At 38.0% G+C, this 22847-nt stretch overlaps 1 protein-coding gene across 1 annotated transcript in view; it reads left to right on the top strand.

Annotated features, from left to right (window-relative positions):
* Window positions 1–22847, top strand: part of CHRM3 (cholinergic receptor muscarinic 3) — a 271524-nt gene that overhangs the window by 74979 nt on the left and 173698 nt on the right. The window contains exon 2 of the mRNA XM_051615080.1: window positions 11586–11698. The gene's annotated coding sequence lies outside the window, so the exon portion shown is untranslated. The remainder of the gene's footprint in view (window positions 1–11585; window positions 11699–22847) is intronic.

The raw sequence follows: 22847 nt of genomic DNA, 5'->3' as shown, positions 1-22847 counted from the left end.
TCTGCCTTTGATCCTGATCTGTGCACTGCTGAATCAGCATCCGGCTCCTGTCTGCTGCTGATTTCAGGAGCCCAGTCTGGGACTTTCTCAGTGCCTGCCCTTCAGTCTTGGTGGGAAGGGCTAATACAGAGGGTTAACATATCTGTCAGTTGTTTAATTGCTGGCCCAGCTGAAGAGCATTCTCCGCATTTGTCGATGGGACCCCAACTACATGTAGTTTTGAGCAGAGCACAGGTCTTCCCTTCTCTCAATATCAAATATCCAGTTAATAAAGTTCTGTACATAGGAGAATCCTAACAGATGGTTCATTCTTCTTCCCTCTTCACAGTAATGGGGTTTTACCCTTTGTGATGTGTTTTCTTACAGAAGAATAAAAATGTGCTTTGTAAGCTCTCTTACATACCCTTCTCACATACTTGCACAGAAAATTCATCCGTTACTAAAATACTGCTGTTACCTTTGGCTGCTTTATAGACTAGTATATAAATCACCATCTTTTTTTCCTAATACAGCCATGTTCAGCTAGATCTGGAATTTATAACAGTTTGTTCCATAAGCAAATAGAGTATTTAAGATTTCTTCTTGTGGATTTGTTTTGTCTTATGCCATCTACATCTTTCTGTCACAAAAATATCATTCCTTCTGTCTCTGTTCACATCCTTTATCATAGTTTCCTTGGAGTATCTTCTGTATTCTACCCCTGATTTTGCATTTTTTTAAATCTTTTTTCTTTTTTTTCTTTTTGTCTTCCCTCTCCTCTCTTTGGGTGGACAGGATTCAGAGAGCATAGTGCTAGAGAAGAACTGCAAATGTGCCTGATGCCAGCAGGTGGAATGACTGCAAGGCAAAAAATATTAAGGCCGAGTTTTTCTTGCTTCTTTTTCGTAGGCATTCTGCCGTTACTAGTGTTTGTTTCCACTACTTGTTCATCCTGAAACTAGTACAAACCGCACAACTTGGAGACTCACATCTGCATTCAATTTTAGAGAGTTGTCACTCAAAATTGGAAAAAAAGAAACAAACTACCCTGTAAAGAGAGTTTCTTCATTTTGTATTATCATTATTTACTTGTAGCTGATGTTACAGGAATTGATTAAACTGACATTAGAACTGCTCGTTCAGATGGACACATTTCATTGGAGAGAATATGAGTGGCAACATTTGCTAATGGTGTAAACTTCTTTGAGATAGTGAGGGAAACTGAAGAATAGCGGAGGCATTTTAGGAGGTGGAGATAATACCATACACAGGAGCCACCACCTCACGTGGCTCAGTGGTTTTGTCAAGTGGCAGGAGGCTGGGAAAAAGGTGGGGTATGCTTAGGGATTGGTTATGTTACTGTGTGGGCATTTGCTTTTGGCTGCTGTTGGAAATGACTGAGCTCCTTGAACACCTTTCTGAGGCAGTGCAGTACTCTTACATTCCTGCAAGTTTCTGAAAAGACGTGTTAAAAAAGCCATGAAAGATGTTTCAAGCCTGACAAAGAAGTAAGGAAAGGAAAAACATGAAAGGAAGAAAAACAGATTACCCGTGCATAAATTGCACTTGGGAAGAAACAACTTAAATATGGAGAATTCATGATGCAGTTAATATCTTATATGAAATGAGTAATCCTGTATTTCTTATTGGGAAGTCTGAATTTGTCTTGCTTTGGTTGCCTGTGCTTTGGTTTATGAAGGAAGATCTTAGCATCTTCGGGAGAATCAAATGTTTTCAGGTCACTGGACAGGAAAATCTTTAGTTTGGCTGGATGTACAAAGTGAATTTCAGCACAGATTCCACAAGATTAGATTAAAATCATACATTTACAATTACTGCCTTTAGAAACCTCTAATGAAACAAAATATGTTACAAAAATTGTTTGTTTTGCCTGGAAAGAGATGATCATAAATGTTTGTTGACTTACCTTGGTCACCATCTAAAACATAAACACAGTTCCCTGTCACCAGAGAATTGCTGGTTAACTCGGAGGGAAAAGTCAGTGTGTTTCAAATCTTACCCTGTCAGCATTGTCACAGTACTGCAATTCTAGATGTAGATTATATTAATCTTCATAGATTTCATTCAGATATATTGAAACTAAATTTCACGTAGGTAATCAAGATCTCTCTCTCTCTCACCCCTCCCCCCTGCCCCCCTTTCTCTTTTTTTTTCCTCCCCAGATATCTTACCTATAGAAGGCAGTTGAGAGGTAACCCCAAAGTTATTATTTTTGCATGTACTTCCTCAGCTTTGTTCAGGAATGTTGAGTGTCTCACTGCTTTCATGAGTTCGTGGATGATTTGCTTTAAAAGCAAATGGTTTTTTTGTTGTTTTTTTTGGAAAGCAAGATGCAGTCTTTACCTCTTCTGTCTCTCCATGTATAATTGGTATGTTGTTCAATGAAGTTTTGGTGAAAGAAATATACCTTCTCAAATTAGGCTTTTTCTTCTGTAGAAGACTCCTTGATGTTTTTTTCGTAGTTGCAGCCAAATTATCCCTTCTGAGGTGGCAATAAGTATCACTTGGGCTTATTTTACTCTGTTTACCTTCACTGTCTCATGAAGTCATGCTCATTGCTAGTAAAAAGTATTAAGCTTACCCTTAAATGTTTTTTACCATAATGTAATCTACATTTCCTCTCAATCACTAGTTTTGTCACATTTACAGTTTATGCCAGTAGGATGTGGATGGAGAAAACAGAAGATTTGACCCTTAGTGCTGTAATTTTCTAGCTAGCCATTGCACATTTTGGTTGAAGGCTTGATAAACTCAATGTGATATTTCTATTTTGAATATATGAAATTTGCTGTTTAACTTGATTTTTGATACCAGAGCAATGTATATTCTACGAGTACCTAAAAAATGTACTGGAATTTCAGATGTATCCTTCTAATTATTTAGAGAGAACAGGATGAAATTGTAGAAATTGTTAAGTACACAATTATCTTGTTATTTGTATAAAGTACAGTTAACAAGTCGTGAGTTTCTGTGAGTATTGTGAGGTAACAATCACAAATAATAAGGATAGAGGGATAAAGTTGTGAATGCAGAAGAACGTTATGGTTTAACAGAAGCATCTTTGTTGATGTTCTATTTAATTATTCTATTTGTTTTATTATAGAATTTTGAAGTAGAATGTAGGGGAAACAAAAAGGGTAATCTGTCTTTTGAGCCTTCACCAGCTTTTGAAACCTTTCTCCTCTCCAATGATTTGTTAATTGACAAGTGTTGGGATGCGTATGTTCTCCTTCAAGAGCTGCCTATTTCAGAGGGCAGAGGGAAAAATAGGATAATATTGGTGAATAGTTGTGATGGTACATAGCACTACTTCCTTTTCTAACACAGTGTTAAAACAGTTTTCTTTACACACTGCCTGCCCTCCTTAATGCAGGTAGAAATTTGTTTGCCTGTTCATAGCAGGAAGAGTGAGGCTTTGCTTCTGTACTCGCAGGGATGTTTCTGAGTTTGTGGACCACATGCTGAATTCTTCAAGCCTGGTTACCAGGTGAGGAAATAAAATCAGCATTTGAGCGGGGTCTTCTGGGCTTTCCTCAAAGTGTAAATTTGCAATGACTAAAACATTCTTTCACAGTCTTTGAAAGTAGGAGAAATCCATTGGCATAGAAGCCTGTAGCCCAGTTGGTTGAATGAGCAGAGTTATAATCCACTGAGAGGTTGAGGAGTAGTTTTATTTTTACTGTACAAATATTGCTGCCTCTTAAGCCCAAGCCTTAGTACCTCTTTCATCTACATAAAAGAGAAGAGAAGTTTCAAAGGAAAGTATTCTACTGAAGACTGAAAACTATGACTTAAATTTCTAATTCGTATTCTACGGAAACAAAACAAGAATGATATGGTTCTTCAGACATCTATGAAGAATTTATGAAGTGATTACCCCTCCATATGTAGCCTGCTTTTGCTTGCCTTTTGGGAGCTTTTTTTAATAGCTGAAGGTTATTCTTTAAGTTATAGCTTTTATAGCATGAGTTTTTAATCTCTCTGTAATGATTTTTTGTGTGTAACTTATTCTCCTAATTAATACCAATAAAGCTACAGCACAGGAAAGTATGGTACATCTTGGCAGTATAAGAATTCATTATCGTACTTGTTTATATCTTATTAGTAGAAAAATGTTGCCTGTCTCTTCTGATTTCCCCCCCAAAAGGACCATCCTAGACACTGTAATAGCACAGAGCAAGAGTAATGTAGAAAACAGATATTCAGATTTGGCTAACAACATCTTGGTAAGCAAAACAGTCTTAATTTTGAGGGAAAATATTGCTGATTTTTTTTTTTTCCTGGGGTTAAGTTTCAGTAAGAATTATGCTAAAACAGTAATAAAAATGAGTTTTTAAGCATTGAATTTTATCACTCATAAAAAATCACTAGTATAACTTGACTGTCTGGGTTTTGTACAATATGTACTTATATACCTTAATAACAGAAGACATCTGCTGATCTAATTTGCTCAGCAATTTTAAGAGCTGCATATATTGTGAACTGATGAATATTCTGTTACCTCAAAGGCTTTTGAACACCGTACCTCTTATTCATTATACCAAAATTACTTGTTCCTTAGTGATTTTACAATACAGTAACATACAGTATTTTCACAGAAAATTAAATGTAGTGAAACTTTCTAAGTCTTTCTTCCCATCTCTTGTGATTTTCCTCCCTGTTTTGGTATGCTACTTATAGTAGCATATATAGTACTTTATAGCAATGAGAAGAAAATTTGCTGACTGTGCCTTTGGTATCCATTATTGGAAAAAATATCTGAAAAATGGCCAGCTGGCTCCCTTCCCTAACAGACAAAGGTAATTTTTTTGTTTCCCAAGTGCTCTGATTTGGGGTTCTAACCATCCCTCTCCCCAGAGCTGCCACCTTAGACAGGCTGTGAATTGCTTAGAGCACCACTAGCAAGCTCCAGGGTAAAGTAACACTTCAAATGTTTGGTTACTCCTCCATGTACAAGGTTGGTGAAGTCTCGATACTTCTCAACTTCTTCCCAACTTATTTTAATTTTTTACCTTTTTTTTTTTTTAAATCCGGTGCTATCTGCTGCATCATCCTTTGAGAAGTTCCCACGTAATTCTGGTTTAAGCCTCCAACTATAAGATCCCTGAGACTTTTGGCTGATGCTCTACCATTATAAGTGCATAAATGCTGACCATGCTGCAGCTGGTGGTATGGTTTAGCAAAAAGCAGCATCAGTGCACAGAGGACCTGAGAGCTCAGTACCTGTTTTACTGCTAGACAGCAGAGCAGGATGTGATGTTTTGGGAATATATTTGAGTATCCAGGGTATTTCTGAAGGAAAAAGTACCAGGACAGTTTGTCTTGCTAATAATTCTCAAATTATGCAGATGAGTTCCTTTCCATTCCGAAGTGCAAGCTTTTTTTTCTTCTCATTATATTTTTGAGGCTTTGAGGCAGGGAGGAGGAATCAGCATTTCACACCTGCATCTTTAGAAGAAAACACTGTGCAAGGTCTGGGACACCAGAGGAAGTCTATAGACTAACCAAGTAGGTGACCATAAGGTAATTGCAAGAAGTGAACACCAGACAAACATGTAACATCAGAAATTGCCAAGTGAAGACAACTATTATGAAGGCCATGAATGGAAAGACAGTTAAAGAGTTTTATTTGTAAGGTAATGAATCTGTGCACTGCATAATGGTCAATTACTGACTGCTTAAATTACCTTATATAGTGAGATTTCATTTGGTAGTCCACATGCTGCAATGACTGCCTTCTTTCCCCCACATCTTAAATTTTATATTTACTCCCAAGAAATGACGATTGTTTTAATATTTGGTAATCCCAATTATTGTGTATAGTAGATACTTGCTTCACCAAGTTGGGTGTCCTGCATACCAGTGAAGAGGAGGATGAATGACCCTTCTGAGGAGGTAAAAACCAGGCCATCATCCTCTCACTTCTGATTCCAAGTCCACATTGCTGGATTTGAGATGCATTAAGAGGAGGTGAAATAAAGATGTTCCAATATCATTTCTGCTAGGCATGTTTTATTACTGTTTAGTAATGAATGAAGGGAGTAGTTCTGGGGGCAAATGTTGAACACAACCACATTGCCTCTGTTTGAGGGCAAGCTGACCAAGGGAACTGTGATCTGCTCTGATGCTCTATTCACAGTCGATATTGGATATAGATTATTTCCTGTATAGAGTTGTTTGATTGTTTTCTTAATGAACCATTATTGCTAGATGGTAGAATATCTGCTCAAACCATCAACTCTTGACTTTATTCATTGCCCTGCTACTTTATTCATATCTTACATGGGCAAAAGGTGGAGGACTTGGCAGTGTGCTGGGTTAACAACTGAACTTGATGATCTGAAAGGTCTTTTTCAAACAAAATGATTCTGTGAAATAACAGTAAATGAAAAGTTTGGTTTGGTTTTGACTGTTGTGTAGCACAACAGTTGTGTAAGCTGCACAGGAACTTTAGTTGTTCCCCAAAATATTATTTGATTCATAGAATATGAAGATACAAATACTTGATTTTTCAAGCAGTATCAATGAAGTTTTGAGGCAGATAGTCCTAAATTCATTGCAAACACTGAATGAGGATGTAGTAAGGTGAGGGATTATTTATGGAAGAAAAAGCAAAGACTTATGCAAGAGAAGTGTAAATTATATTTCACAGTTTTCACTTGCTCCACAGCAAACAGCATTCACTGTTCAAGGATCACAGGTGAATAGTCCTTCCTTCTACAGACAGAATATTGTTTAAAAAATTAGTACCAATCATTTGTGTGTGAACATTCAGTTGTTTATTGTTTTTGTGAGGTTTTTTTTAACAACGCATGTTGCCAGATGCACTTTTAATTAACTGTGCTCTGAATGCAGCTTACTTTTTTTTTTTTTACTTTTTTGTTTTAGAAAATAGCATTTTAGTGGAAAAATCATATTCTTTGGCCTCTTGGTGCATTTTTTTTTGGTAACTTCAAGCTGAATTGGTTACACTTTGAAAATAGGTCAGTAGCTAGTAGAGTTTGTATAAGGACTAAAAAGCACTTTTATCAGTAGTCATTAGACATCGTGATTGTAAGGTCCCACTGTTAAAACAAACTTGAGTTTCAAGCAATGATATACTGCTCCACAGTTTTAAAATATTGCATATTCATAACTTTAAACAAATTTTGATTTAAACAACAGTTACAATAGTTTCCAAGGGCCAAAATGTTTGGTCATTTGGACATGATCCTGTTTTGTTCATTATAAGGGGAAAAATGCATTCAGATTCTCTTCCTTCTTTAAATAATTAATGCATTCTTCTTCCTCTGTGTGTTACAGTAATCGATTGGCATTTAGAATGCCATTGATGCAAATCTTAGCGTAACTAAACCTAATGAGGGGTTTTGATTTAAATCAAGAAAAGTGTATAAATAGCAATCAGTTTGAATATACTCAGTGATTTAAAACAAGCTGTAGGTTGAATGTTTTTCATGAAAGCTCTTTAGCACTTTTATGCATTTACACAACGTGTCTATCTTGGTTTGCACAGTGTGTAGCTGGCAGAACTGTCGGATTTTGGTCTTGTCTTTTTTATGTTATACTGGGTAGTAACCATGGATTTGACTAATTTAAAGGAAAAAAATCAACAACAAACAAAAAAAAACCTACAAAAAAATGAAGGTCAAGAGTTAGGCTTAGAATTAGAGGTACCGCTACATAAAATGTTCTTCTCAGTGATATGCTCTGATGAATGAACATTAATGAATCCAGCAACTAGACATTAATCCAATATTGACTCTGTATTTTGGCTGGGAGGGATAGATGCAGAGTAGCAGAGGCAGTCACTGGATGAATGACCACATGCCACTCTGCCCTGGCGGGTGAGCAGAACAGGGACAGGCTTGTACAACCTGACTGTAAAGGGTATGCAAGTGGCTCGTGAATTTTACTGGTACAAGTGGAGCAATTTGCAGTCAAATATTTGAGATTAGTCTTTTGGTGGTTGTGAAATACATGCAGAATACCTGAGGTTTCTAATTCATTTTCAGAGCAGATTGCTTGTTAGGCAAAAAAAAAACCTTTGCCCTTACTGAAATGACAGCTTAGATTTCAACAGAGAACAATGCTTGGGAACTTCTGTCAATAATGTTTACTTCCTTCAAAGCAACTTTTCTAATTAATTAAATCAATTGCTAATTCGTGTTCCGTCTGGATGCTTCTGTAGTTGCATAGGACACTCACAGAATTGCCCCTTTTTTTATACAGGGTTTTGTGGAGGTGGTAGTGAGACATCGGTACAGTCTAAAACCATCTTCATATTTCTGAGCAGTGAAACCAGGATAAAATCTTTACTTTGTCCTTGGAGACTGCCCTTAGGACCTCTGCTCTCAGAGTAAGCAACTCTTCATGCTGGATGTGGTTACTGGTGCCAGTCCCTGTACCTGTGCTCGGGCACTGCTGACCTTGCTGTGGCTGGCTGCAGAGATGTGCAGTCCCAGTAATGCTGATACACAGGAACTGCTGCATTTCATGTAGTTCTGTGTGTGACTAATTTTAACCAGGTGTTTTGTGTTTATCAGTGAAGCCACAAATGAACTCTTACAGTCCACCTGTGCCACTTAAGTGCTGGGAACAGATCAAGACTCTGGCTACGATGAGCAGATTTGTAGTTGTTTGCATTTCAGGTGTTTTGTAACTTTCACAAGTATTTAGTAGCTTCCTTAAAAAACCTCTATATTGTGGATATTGCCTTATTTGGCTTTATTTTTTAGCAAAAACTAGAGTATGTTAATTCTTGCAAGGTTTATTTTTCTTTCATATTCTTAAAGCATTTGAAAACATAGAAGTCTTTTTATGGCTTTTAATTTTATGGGCAGTCAGAATGCCACAGGAAGGCCAAAATTTGTATTGTTGTGGCTCTACACATACCTTCTTGAAGGATTAAGGTGGTCAGCAGAATAAATAAACACCATTTCCAGCTTTTTTAGTGGATCACTAAAGCATCCTTAAGAGCACCTTGGGAATCTAGTCCTGCAAGAAAAAACCCTCAATCATGTGACTGAATGATGGCAAGGGGCTTCTGCTAAAATGTTTTAGTAACTTTGCACTTTACAGCACAAGATATGACAGTGTAATTATTTAAACAAAGGTTTAGTTATTCAGAAATTACAATGTGACTGCAGCAGTTTTTTGATCAGTCCCTCTTCATTATGCACTTTGGTGACTTCCTACATCCTAGAGCTCCTCACATGGCAAAGAATATGCAAAGTTTGTGAATATTTTGGGGAAGATACTGCTTTAAGGGAAAGGGCAACATATGCCGATATAAAAAAAGACTTTAAGTTCTCACTTTGATTGTGTATCTCTTAAAGAGAAGAACTAGGAGAGTGGAATATTTTCTCCTCAGCTTTCTTAACACACATTTTCTGGTTTTATTGTTGTTCTTTGGAGTTGTTTTTTTTGGGGGGGTGTTTTTGTTGTTTTGTTTTTTCTTGTCTTTTTTTTTTTTGGTTGGTTGGTTTTTCCTTTAATTAAATGAATTCTAAACCTGATAAAGGAGCAATGTCAGGGAAAACCTAATTATGAGATTACTCACCTCACTGTCTTGGCAGGGCCAGGCTGTTGCCCTTTCATAAGTTCAGAGCTGGAAATGATGAAAAGAAAGTCACTTGACTTAAACAACAAGTAGGTCACTTTATCTAAATAAGTTATCGGAAGAGCTTGTCATAAAGATACTGATTCTTGCAGACTTTGAGGAAAGTAAAGAATATTCTGTAAAAGACCCCAAATAACTCATATGTTCCACATTTTACATATTTAATTTGAATTTAATTTTGTCTTTAGAAAACTTAAACTTTTAAAAATTTGTAGCGCTTTTAAAAAATAAGTTTTTTTGACAAATTATTTTTGAAAAAACAATGGGAATGTGAGAAGTAGAACCAGTAAGTATCCTGGTGTTGGATTTGCTTAAACTTGCTGATTGTCTGAACAAAGCCTGACTATACTTGAAAATAGTTTATTGTGTCCTTTGAAAGAGCATTTAAAAATGAGTACAGAAAAGTATTTGTAAGAACATGCACATACAAAACATACATGCACAAAAAATATTGTATGTGAGTACAATGCCTTTTCCTAAGCTTACTTGTTTTGACTTTAATGGAGATCTCCACCACAATAAAATATTCTTATGTTTACGATGATTAAGAATTTATTTACATTGTAAAATAAAACTGGATAAGAGTTGTTCATAGTAAATTTGTGTGAGGATATTTTCTACCCATCCAGTTTTCACAGATTTGTGTATCACTTGGCTGAGCCCAAATTCAACATGGGTTGAACCCATTCTAATGGGTTTTTAGAGAAGAAAGGCACACCAGAAAGTTTAAATGCTTGGGAGGGTCATGTAGCTGACATAAGCTACTAACAGAATTTAGATGTAGAATTTCAGCAGAAGGAGGAAAAAGAAAAGTGTGATTGATGCAGACAAAAAGAATCTGTAGAAATTGCTCTGCACATAGTATTAATTTTACCTAAGCTTTCCCCATTAAAGATGAAAAGAGTATCAGTTCCCTAGCTTTTAGGATCTGTGCAGATCTATGGAAAATGCAAAATCCCACTTCAGCTAGATGTTTGAAATCTCATTCTGTATCTGATGAAAAGCGCGTTTTGGAACACCCCACTTACAAAATGTTCCATGAGAGAGGAACCACTGTGCTTGGATCACACTTTCACTTTAGTCTTGACTTTATCTTAATCTAAGATTTGACATTAAATACAACTGAAGTAAAAAAACCTCTTTTGAGAGGAGCTATTTAAATCTGAAACTATTAAAATGGGATGCTTCAAGAGTGGTAGAACTCTCCCATCCCTTTTCCCTTTCATAAAAACCCCACACAAACAAACAACCCCCCCCCAAAACAAACAAACAAAAAACAACAAACCAAAACCAGACAAATTCCCAGATAGTTCTGGGAATTCTGTCTGGCCCTCCTCTGGTCTTGCTCCAATAGCTACATGTCCTTCCTGTGTTGGGAGCCTCCGAACTGGATGCAGTACTCTAGATGATGTTTCACAAGAGCAGAGTAGAGGGGGAGAATCATCTCCCTTGGCTTTCTGGCTGCTCTTCCTTTGATGCAGCCCAGGATACCGGTGGCTTTCTGTGCACATTGCCAGCTTGTGTTGAGCTTCTCATCAACCGATGCCCCCAAGTGCTTTTCCTCACGGTTTTTCTCAATCCATTCTCTGACCAGCCTGTATTTATTATTGGGTCCTGCATAAAAGAAACAAAAAGGAAAATATAATAGTGCTTGAAAATGTTGGATTGAGTAAAATGCTGATGCGTAAGCTATCAGCATTAATCAACGATGAATAAAAGATCTGAATCCTGAAGTCAGCTGAAAGCCAAAATAACTGCAAATTAACTATCTAAGCAAAATATATTGCAGTGGTTGTTAAGAGAAGCTCTTGCTGCATGGTGATAGTGTGCATCAATCTCTTTTCTGTCATTTTAATAATATGCTTAAAGAGCAGTGAAATTTGATTTTTAAATAACACTCAGTTTTCACTTTTTCAATGTCTGATTAACTTTTGTGTGTTTTGTTTTTGTGTTTGTTGTTTTTAAGATCTTGGTGGTTATGGCAAAAGTTTTCATCAATGTATGGTATAATGGGCTACCAGTTGGATGATTTGCAGTCATCTGAAACATGATACATACTTCTCCTCTTCCTTGCCCATGGTAAGTTTTGTTCCTCTATGTACCTATTAAATACTTAAGAGAAGGAACTTCAAGATTGCAGTGACCTGCTTTACATGTTGTTCCTATTGTTTTCATAGGGACTAGCCTAGAGCTGTTAATTTATGGAATACAAAAAAACCACTTCCCTTCCTTAAGCTATTTCAGGATGTTTTAAAATCTTAACTTCAAACCACCAATGTACATGATTTTATACTTTTGAATGCTTTTGGAGCTGTGCAAAGAACCTGATACAGCTTGAAATGTTATCTTTTCTTTCTGCTTGAAAGCATCTTCACCTCCATGTGAAGTGTATTGGTTCAAGTTAGGTTCCAGCCAAATGTTCTTTTTGGTATCAGATGTTGCACAGTGTATTTAGGAACAAAAAAACTGTACCTATCTTACAACTATAATTCAAAACTCAGGGAAAAAAGTAAATTGGAAAAAATACTTAGAAGAGCTTTCAGTTTTATTTTTACACTGCTTCTATGTTTTTTGCCTACAAGTGTTCTGATTATAGTATCTGTGAGCAATGTTAAGCATTGTATAAACAATAATAATAAAAGCAAGGCTCCTCATAGTATAACTATCACTTCTGATTTACAGTGTCCAGACATGCAATAATGAAATCCAAAGCACTAGTTGTTCATTTGGCTAAACACATTGACAAACCAAATTTGGATATCCAAATGTTCCACTGACTGCTCTTTAACACAACAGAAATAGCAGTCTAGTCTGCTTTCCAAATTTTCAGGTTAAGCATTTGAGATTAAAATCCCCACTGTCTTGCTCTTCTCCTTTTAAAGTTTTGACATTGCTTTTATACCAAAGTTTGTGTGAATGATACTGAATTTTCTGGAATAGTTGCTTAGCCATTGTTAAAATTATGTCTCTAAATGTTAGTTACCCCAAGTCTGTGTCTGGGGTTCAAGTTAGGACATGCCAGAACGAAAGGTACCTTTGCTTTTCTGTTCCCGTTCCAGATTTCAGAGTCCTTGTACAGAAGTAGTGAGATGCAAGCATTGAGAATAGAAGAGACGAATTAATGGCATTCATCCAAACCATCCTTATAATATGCTTAAGTACTGTAATGAACTAAGACAGAGGCAATACAGTATCCAGAGTTGTGTTTGCACTTGATAATAGAATGATACATTTAAATCTTCTTATATAAACAGATAGAGATATTTACCAGCAAACTGGTTACTGTAGTTTTTTGGTGGAAGTAGGGATTTATACAGTGAAAAGGACTGACATATAGCACATCTTTTATGTCTTCTGAAGGGCATCTTCTGCCTGCCTCTCTGATACCAATTTTAGCTGGCTTTGCATTTCAGGTGATATATCTCCTAGATATGATCCATAAAACTCTGAAATCTGGGAGCTAGATACAAAGCAAGAAAATGTCACCATGCTTGTTTCTGCTGGCAAGTTATTGAGAAAAAAATAAGAAGACAGTGTTTGATGGGTTATCTAGCACCTGTTGATTCTGCAGGGCAGTTCCCTAGTGTTCACTGAGTTCTGCATTGTTCCCTAACCAGGCTTTTGTTTGCCGAATTAGCTGATTTGTTTCAAAGACTTGACCTTTTCTTTTCTCCTCTTCCTTATCAGCAGTGTGCCATACATTTCTGAGCCTGTTTTTGCATCTTGAATGTGCACTAATTCATGTGGTTTGTGACAGATGTGGTGGAAGAACTAAATTCTTTAAACAGAGAAAAAGAAGTCTGCCCATATGTGTAGACACTGCAGGATTTTGTCTCCTTTTCCAAAGATCTGCTGCACCACATTTTACTACAATTATTCCATGTCCACCAGCCTCAGAACAAAATCAAATCCACAGTATTTCCTTTGTGGACAAACTGAAAAAATATCGTGTGACAAAATCTTAAAATTATTAAAGAAATGCTGGTTTATGTTGCCTTGACAATTAAAAAAACACTGCTTGCTTTGGCAGTCTGTTTGTCAGGATTGTTCCTCTTTGTAGTCAGACTGTTCAAGCCTAGAGGATGTGTGCATAAAAGGGCATCTTCACCCTCCCCTGGCTATTGTATCTACTCAGGACTCATGGAGGCTCTCAAAAGCTCAGTGAGTTACCCCACTGCTTCTTTCTAACCAGATTAAAGCTAAGGTGCACATCAGGAAGTTACCTGAGTGTCACCACACATGATGTGAAACCCTAGAGGATTTTCAGCCTTTACTACACTAGCTTGCCGAACGATATCTGGAGACTAAATAAGCATTAATTAATTAATTCTCAAATTCAAAACCTACAAGAGAAGAAAAAGTATTCAAAACAGTAATCTGCTTTCTAGAATCTGTAAAATAACGATGATAATGATACTTCTAATTTGCTCCCAAATTCTGTATCCCATTTGCTGCTAGACCAGAGAAGCCTACTACAGAAAGATACATTCAGATGATGCAGTCAGGCTTTCAGACGAGATGGTGGGATTTAAGGAGAACTTCTGTGAAAGGGAAATGAAATCTCTAACAAGGAAGGAGTACTGGAAATCACAGAATGCTTTGTCTTGGAAGGGGCCTTTAAAAGTTATCTAGCCCAACATCCAAACACTGTACATCAGCCTTTAGTTACCAAGTGTCTTCTGTGTCTGCATTCTGTGTTGGACCAGCTGATACCAACTTTGGCAGCTTTTTGTGGCTGGAAGCAGTCAACTCAACTGAGATTAAAAAACAAAACACAAAGCACCAAACAGCAATAAAAAGTGGAAAGTCTTAATTTTCTCCTAAACATACTGATTATGTGAAGTCAGCACAGGATGACAAAGAAGCCATAAAGAGCAGATACCAGGTACTGTTTAGGAGACCTTTATGATAATTAAAAAGATAATATAGAAAATATTAAAGGTCAGGACATCCACAAACAAGCCAAGTGGTTGAGAACATATATAAAGTTATCGGCAACTGTTAGGTAGTCTTACAGTTCTTGTTACCTGATCTACAGAAAGCAACAAGAATCATAGAATGGCAGGTGGGAAAGGACCTGAAGGATCATCTGGTCAGACCTTTCTAGGTACTACTATGGTTGATATGAGATGGCTCAGCACCCTGCCAAGCTGAGTCTTAAAACTGTCCAATGTGCGGGAATATACCACTTTCCTTGGGAGACTATTCCAATGTTTGACTGTCCTCATGGTGAAAAATTGACCTCTTGTGTCCAGTTCGAACCTCCCCAAGAGCAACTTGTGCTCGCTAGCCCTTGTCTTTTCCATGTGACTTCTTGTAGATAGGGAATCTCCAGCTTCTTGGTAGCCACACTTTTAAGTACTGGAACATGGTAGTGAAGTCTTCCGTAAGCCTTCTCTTCTCAAGGCTGAACAAACCCAGTTTTCTCAGCCTCTCCTCATGTGACAGGTCCTCCAATTCTCTGATCATCTCTGTGGCCCTTCTTTAAACCCTCTCCAGCCTGTCTGCATCCTTTTGCAGGGACCAAAACTGAACACAATACTCCAGGTGAAGAAGAAAACATGGAGAGAGTCTAGCTCTGGATCTCTACTCAAAACAGTGTGTCAGAAACTATGAACTGAAACCTTCTATATCAACACTAAGTAATGGAAAGCTTGTGTTTTGGATTTTTCTGCTTCTGACCTCATTTCAGCCTCTCTGTGCTAATGTGTCACAGTTTACACATAGTGTTTTAACTGTAAATCATCATTAATAAGTATTTAAGCCAGTAATTTTTTGTTATTTCCATAGCTTACTCCTTATTGTGGAAAGTGAGTGATCTCTAGACTGCCACTTGATTTTGCTTAGGGTGTTTCTCTGTCAGAGCTCACACAGATGTATTCATTGAATCTGGGCCCGTCCTGCCATGCCACCTGCTAGCTGGGCTGTCTGAACACATCACAGGCTTTGTTTGGATGCCAGAGTAAATGGCATAGTAGGTACACTGAGAGAATCAAAATGAAGCATGCATTATTTATGGAGGTATTCACAATCCTACTGAGATATATCCTGAACTGAGATGCCTGCAGCTAATAAACAGAAACAGAGTAATACCTTTTACTGTTTGTCTTGAAAATTTCAGGTTTGGGTGAATTTAAACTAGGTTTTTTAATGTTACCTCTGTACTTTCAGATAAAGTAAGAACTCCCCTTTGCCCTGTTACTTTGATTTCTTCATGCTTCTCTGTACTTAATTTTCAAGCTGATACTGTGATCCAGAAGGACTGCACTATGTCAAGAGTCTTGAATAAATTATGCCACAGAGGCTTCAAAAGATTCAGAGACACTCGCCTCAGAGTTAGGTATTGGTTAAGAGAAGGCTCAGTAATCTAAGAGGCACTGCTAATAATACGCTGTCTACTAATGATTTTTCTATTAGTAGGGAATCTTGACTAATGGTTCTCTATCAGTGTGTCCTGATGGATGTTCTAGTCAACAGATTGGTGCATCGTTTTGTTTGCTCTTAAAGAACATCCTTTTAATGTGAGTGTGATAGGATTTGACTTTAAATGAACTGCTGCAAGCAGTTTCTTTATCTGAATGGAGACAGGAAAATATTTTCACTTTCTGTAGGTTTGAATTTGTGCATAGTTTTCTTCTGAATTCATAAATTATGTGTGCCAAGTAACTACCTCTGTGGGCTTTTTACATTAAAAAAATAGTGAATGAGTAAAGATCCTTGGAATGAGGCTCTGTGGTAATATTACTGTTGTGTTTAAATTCTATACGCTACTGTAAAAAATCCAGTGACAGCCATTTTGTACAAAAAGACTAAGGGTTTGCCAGTTTTGTTATGGTAAAAAAAGCCACATGCAAATACTAGTAAACGGCTTATCTCTTTTTGTTCTTAGTATGTTAATTTAGCCTTTTTCCTCATTAATAATTAGTGATATAAGAATATACTGTGAGTATTTGTGGGCTTTTTTTATTCTCCTGCTATGAAGGTAACGTTTCCAATGCAGAACCAAGTTATTCAGTGCAGAGCTATCTAGCCCATTATTGATTTGACAGGCTATGATGCTGGAAAGCTGGATGGGTTTAATGGAATGTCATCTAGGATATGGGCCATATTGGTGATCAAATGCCTTTATTTACCTAGCAGCACCAAGTCCTCCCCTCAAAGTCAGACCTTGTTGACCTGCAAGGATGTTAGTGCAAGTAAGTCACTGAGAGATCTTTTTGAAGGGAGAGGTGACTTTATTTTAGGTAATCCTCAGTCAAGTTAAGTTGATCAAGTATGGGTTTGATGATCAGGCAGTGAGGTGGATCAAGAACTGGTTGAAAGGAAGAAGTCAGAGAGTTGTAGTCAATGGGGCAAAATCTAGTTGGAGGCCTGTGACCAGTGGAGTCCCTCAGGGGTCGGTACTGGGACCGGTGTTGTTCAACATCTTCATCAACGACCTGGATGAGGGTACAGAATGTACCCTCAGCAAGTTTGCTGATGACACCAAGCTGGGAGGAGTGGCTGACACACCAGAAGGCTGTGCTGCCGTTCAGAGGGACTTGGACAGGCTGGAGAGTTGGGCCTGGAGAAACTTGAAGAAATTCAACAAGGGCAAGTGTAGAGTCTTGCCTCTGGGGAATAACAACCCCATGTACCAGTACAGGTTGGGGGCTGACCTGCTGGAGAGCAGTGTAGGTGAAAGGGATCTGGGGGTCCTGGTAGACAGGAGGATGACCATGAACCAGCAATGTGCCCTTGTGGCTAAGAAGGCCAATGGCATCCTGGGGTGTATTAGAAAGGGTGTGGTTAGTAGGTCAAGAGAGGTTCTCCTCCCCCTCTATTCTGCATTGGTGAGGCCGCATCTGGAGTATTGTGTCCAGTTCTAGGCCCCTCAGTTCAAGAAGGACAGGGAAGTGCTTGAAAGAGTCCAGCGCAGAGCTACAAAGATGATTAAGGGAGTGGAACATAAACCTCTTCCCTTATGAGGAAAGACTGAGGGAGCTGGGTCTCTTTAGTTTGGAGAAAAGGAGACTGAGGGGTGACCTCATCAATGTTTACAAATACGTAAAGGGTGAGTGTCAAGAAGATGGAGTTAAGCTTTTTTCAGTGATGACCAGTGATAGGACAAGGAGTAATGGATACAAATTGGAGCATAGGAGGTTTAAGGTGAATATCAGAAAAAAATTTTTTACTGTGAGAGTGACAGAGCACTGGAACAGGCTGCCCAGAGAGGTTGTGGAGTCTCCTTCTCTGGAGACATTCAAAACCCGCCTGGACGCCTTCCTGTGTGATGTACTCTAGGTGACCCTGCTCTGGCAGGGGGGGTTGGACTAGATGATCTTTTGAGGTCCCTTCCAACCCCTATGATTCTATGATTCTATGAGTTTTTACCCATTTGTGTTCTCACACTGGCACGCTCACAGCACTGAAATACATGTTCAGGTATCTGGTCACCATCACTTCTGTGCAAGTCTGGAGGCCAGGAGATGCCAGCACTTGCATCCTCACTTCACTTGGGTTCCTCTTGGTTGGTGGCGACGGATGAGTTTTGAGCAAGCTGTTTTGTATGACTTAGGTTGCTCCATTTTAATTGTTCACCTCAGAATTTTGCTTCCTTTAGGCTCTGTAAGTGTTAGGCAAATCTGCTGTCCTGTGCTTGTGTGTTCTTCTTTCATGTTTGTCTGGGTGGCAGAGTCTAGCAGGAGGAGGTACGTGGCATCACTGCATGTGGTATCATCTCTCCTGCCTGCTTACACTTCTGACCCACACAGCAGGCTGGCTTACAGTGTAATTAATTACACAGCTTTAATTCTGGATACCTAGCTTGAGATAATGTGCTAAATGTTTGCTATGAAAATTGAGGACCTTAAAGTTACCTAGGATTAAGCCCCCCAGAATGTGCGTAGAATATGGAACTTTATTTCTTTTTGAGACAAAATATATTCCTCTTCTTTTTGGTGGGCATTGATCCCTGAGAAGCCTTGAGTATACTCCTGGAGTTTCTCACAGAAGGGATTGAATAGGGACTTCTGAAAAAAAAAAAAAGGGATAATAAAGGAAGTATGCTACTTTGAGCAATCAGTTATTTTTTCTTTGTTCTTTTGTAGTTAGCAGGCCAAGTTCCTTTCTGAATGCTTATTATTTTGTAGCTTTTTGAGGTTTATGTTAGATAAATATATATGCTGGACCTAGACTTTTATTTGAGTGTAATTCTGAAATAAAATAATACTGAGATATTTAAAAGCTATGGGGCCTCAATGGTGGGTGAGGAAAGCAGACCTTTGGTAATCAGAGTAAGCAATATTTTTTTAAAAAAAGAAGTTTGAAAAAGACTGAATTCCCCCTCCCTGTCATCTAAATATCTAGAATACTGATGAATATTTATGAAACCCGGGGACATAGAATCATTAAGGTTGGAAAAGACCTTTGAATATCAATTCCAGCCATCAGCCCTACACCCCCAAGACCACTAAACAATCTCCCAAAAGACCATGTCTACCCATTTTTTGAACACTTCCAGGGATGGTGCCTCTACCACCTCCCTGGCAGCCTGTTCCAATGCCTCATCACTCTTTCTGTGAAGAAATTTTTCCCAATATCCAATCTAAACTTCCCCTGGCACAACTTGACCATATTTCCTCTTGTCTTATCGCTAGTCACTAGGGAAAAGAGGCCAACACCCACTTTACCACAACCTCCTTTCAGGTAGTTGTAGAGACCAGTGAGGTCTCCCCTCAGCCTTCCCTTCTTCAGGAGGAACAGCCCCAGCTCCCTCAGCCTCTCCTCATAAGAGCTGTTCTCCAGACCCCCCTTCTCTGCACCCTCTCCAGCACCTCAATGTCCTCCTTACACTGCAGTGCCCAAAACTGCACACAGTGCTTGAGGTGCAGCCTCACCAAGACCAAGTATAGGGGCAGGATCACCTCTTTGGTCCTGCTGGTCACACTATTCCTGATACAGGCTAGGATAACATTGGCCTTCCTGGCCACCTGGGCACACTACTGGCTTGTGTTCAGCTGGCTGTCAACACCCCCAGGTCCCTCTCAGCTGGGCAGCTCTCCAGCCACTCCTTGGCTCTAAGGCTCTTGGGAGGTCTCTTCATTCCAGGCAGATGAAGGCAGCTGTGGCTTTGCCCTTGCTGGGGTTGTCTGCCCATCCCCTCTTCTCCCAGTGCTTACTTGCACCTAGGGTTATTCTGTGCCACAAATCCACCTGGGGAATGTAATGAGGTTTCTGTTGGCCCAAACCTCAGGAGTAGAAAAGTCTTTCCAGCTAGTGATTCTCCCATCAGTCATGTCAGCACTCCTCCCATTTTACTGTCAGCTGTGCCCTTGCCAGTGGGACCTCTTTGGCAACCATTGAACACCACAGGCCACCAAAATTTACCTTTACAATGAGTTATGGGTTAATTTTTCATTTTAGCTTTAAATATTTTCAACATAGCAGTGTTGTGTAACTTACCTAATAGCAGAGAACTGTTGAGAGGACATGTCCGAATTAAGCGTAATAATTTTAGACTCATTCAAAAAGTACCATTGCAAAGCACAATGTAGAAAACAGGTAAGAACTGCTGCAGTTCTGTGACTCCCAACTGATTAAATGCTTATGGTACCTGTCTGCTCTGACTTTGATTATTCTCTTAGTCAGCATCAGCAATAGGACAAATACAGAAAAGTGGAAACAAAGACATTGCCTCTGAAAACCAATTTACATTTCTCAGCTCAGGGAAAAAAAATCTAGGCTTTTGAAAGGATTAATCAAGTGCTTGAGAGGGGGAGGAATGAGATTCATAAGTTTAATGCATGCTGTTACAGCAGGCATCCACAGTTCAATTCTGCATTCATTGCTTTTAGATGAGCTCTGTATTAAATCTGAGTAAATGTATTCAGAAATTTAGAAGACTTTCCCGCCCCCTTTTACTGTTGTCAGTAGAAGCATGTAGATGTTGGCAATTTGTTAGCTTGAAGGGAATCTGTCTCGTTGAGATCAGAACTGTTGCTAGAAAACTAGATCAGTGCAGGTTTTTCAAGTAGAGCAGTCGTACTTTCTGATAGAATCACTGCTGTTTATAACAATCATCTTTTCAGACTAATTAAATGTAAATGCTATTGGATGCCCTTCTTTACCAGAGAATTAACAAAGTTAGAGTTAACCAGCATAAAATCCTCAAAACTTCTGTGGAGTTGCTTTTTGACCAAGAAATGGCAACCTAATCTGAAATATCCTTCTCTGTTAATGTCTGCATTTCATAAAGCCAGGTAACACTTCTTATCAGCTTTCCTCTCATTTTATTTGCTTTTGTACTACAGTGTTTTTTACAGCTTTATATAAACATGTCTTTTGACTGCATTTTATGGTGGTTTTTAGCAACAAATTTGTGCTATAAATTTCTTTGGGTAAGCATTTCTCTTGGCAAATTTTAATTTTTCTGCTAAATTATTTGCTTAAGTGCAGAAGTGAATAGAATTGGTATCAAAAGTAGTTCTGTACCATGCTAATGTTAAGGAAATAATAATTAAGATTCAGTAGAATACTGATTTTGAATAGTTTGTACCACTAGCTTAGTGAGACATGGTATTTATTATTCTAAGCATTAATACATGCTATTATATCTCAGTGCTAATTTGCAGTAAGTCACTAACTGATGTCTTTTTTGTGTATATATGTATATAGACATACACATATATAAAAATATTAAAGAGTATTTTAAATTATACAGAGACACTTTAAGAAATAAGTTGTTTGGGGGGAAAAAAGAGGATCATCCTTGTGGGAAATGAGCAAACAAAGAAATTGTTTTCCTTTAAAATAAAATTTATACTATTTTTTTTTTAATTGCATGTTTTACCTGTGTTCTGAATCAATTACTCTGCATCTGTTATTGCACAGATCTTTATAATAAAGGTAGGATTCATCTAGTACCTCTCAAGTTGTCAGTAGGGAGAGTCAGGCAACTCCAGAGGCAATTCCTCTCTTACATCCATCTCTGGTCCTTATCTTACAAGGGGATATATTATCCTCTGGAGTTGGCTCTGAAAGCAATATTGTAACTTCTCATTTTTAAAACAGGCCAACATAACCATGAAGAGCTAAGTGCTTTCTATAGTTCTTTTCGTTTTGTTGGAGCTATAGCAATTGTATCTCTGGAGCAACGGTTCTTGTTCAAGTAGATTCTACATTTTAAGTACATAAAGACTCTCTCAAAAGGATAGAATCTTTCAGATTGGAAAATAAAGTACTTCAACCAGTGTTATGTAGCACAATAAAAAAAATATGTTCAATAATCCTAGTATTTAATCCAGAGTAGTGGTGTTCTTCAGATCTTTTGTTTGCTTCATGGTTCTGCATTCACAAAAATAATACACTTGCTGTGTTGTATTCTACCTGCTGCCTTTTTCTATATGAGCAGAATGTTGAATTTTTCTACTTTTTCTATTTGTTAATGGAAAATACTAATGTATATCAGTAATACTCATTTAACTAGTTTGTGCAATATATTTTCTCTGATACTGAACCCTATGTCACCTGTTTTCTAGAAAATCTTTGTCATTATTTTACTGGGTTTTTTTTAAACAATTTTTCTGGTTTGGACAAGCTCATGCTGCATTTTGCCTTTCATGTTGCGTATAAGAACTGACCTAATAAAAATCTTTGCCTTTGTTAGATTCTTTTGCCTTGCACAAGACCAACTGTAAAAATACAGTGATGCTTCAGTGGAGTGTCAAACTACAGTCTTGCCTATGTTTGCTCAGTACAGTAGTTCTTATCCAAATACTTTTTAATTCCAGTGTCTTTATCATCTCATCTCACTAGCAAGAGCTTTACTGGTTTAACATATTTACTCATCTGTAGTTTTCCGTGGATTAGACGGTCTTCATTTCCTCTCCTAAGTGAAATGAGTTGTCATGGTGCTCTCCTCAATAGTCAGTGTTTCACCGCAGCAATGCGGGTGGGGAAATTATTTCCCCTTGGAGAATGTATAGCTTTATTCAGGAGTTAATACTTACAGTCTGAGTTTCATCTTCAGCCAAGTGAAGTTAATGGCTGGACTGTGCATTATACAAGAACTTCCTGTATAGTGCTAATTAATCAATGTCATGCTTTAAAGCTGAAACCTTTTGCATAAGAAAAAACAGCAAGGTTTCAACCGTTTGTACTAATAAAAGAATATGTGCCATTTGGGGTTATCTTGACCAGATTTCAACTTGTGTTACATCCTGTGTAATAACCTTCTTGCTACGTTTCA

Source organism: Apus apus, chromosome 3 (assembly GCF_020740795.1).
Source record: "Apus apus isolate bApuApu2 chromosome 3, bApuApu2.pri.cur, whole genome shotgun sequence".
Lineage (NCBI taxonomy): Eukaryota > Metazoa > Chordata > Aves > Apodiformes > Apodidae > Apus > Apus apus.
This window is presented reverse-complemented; position numbering and strand designations above follow the sequence as displayed.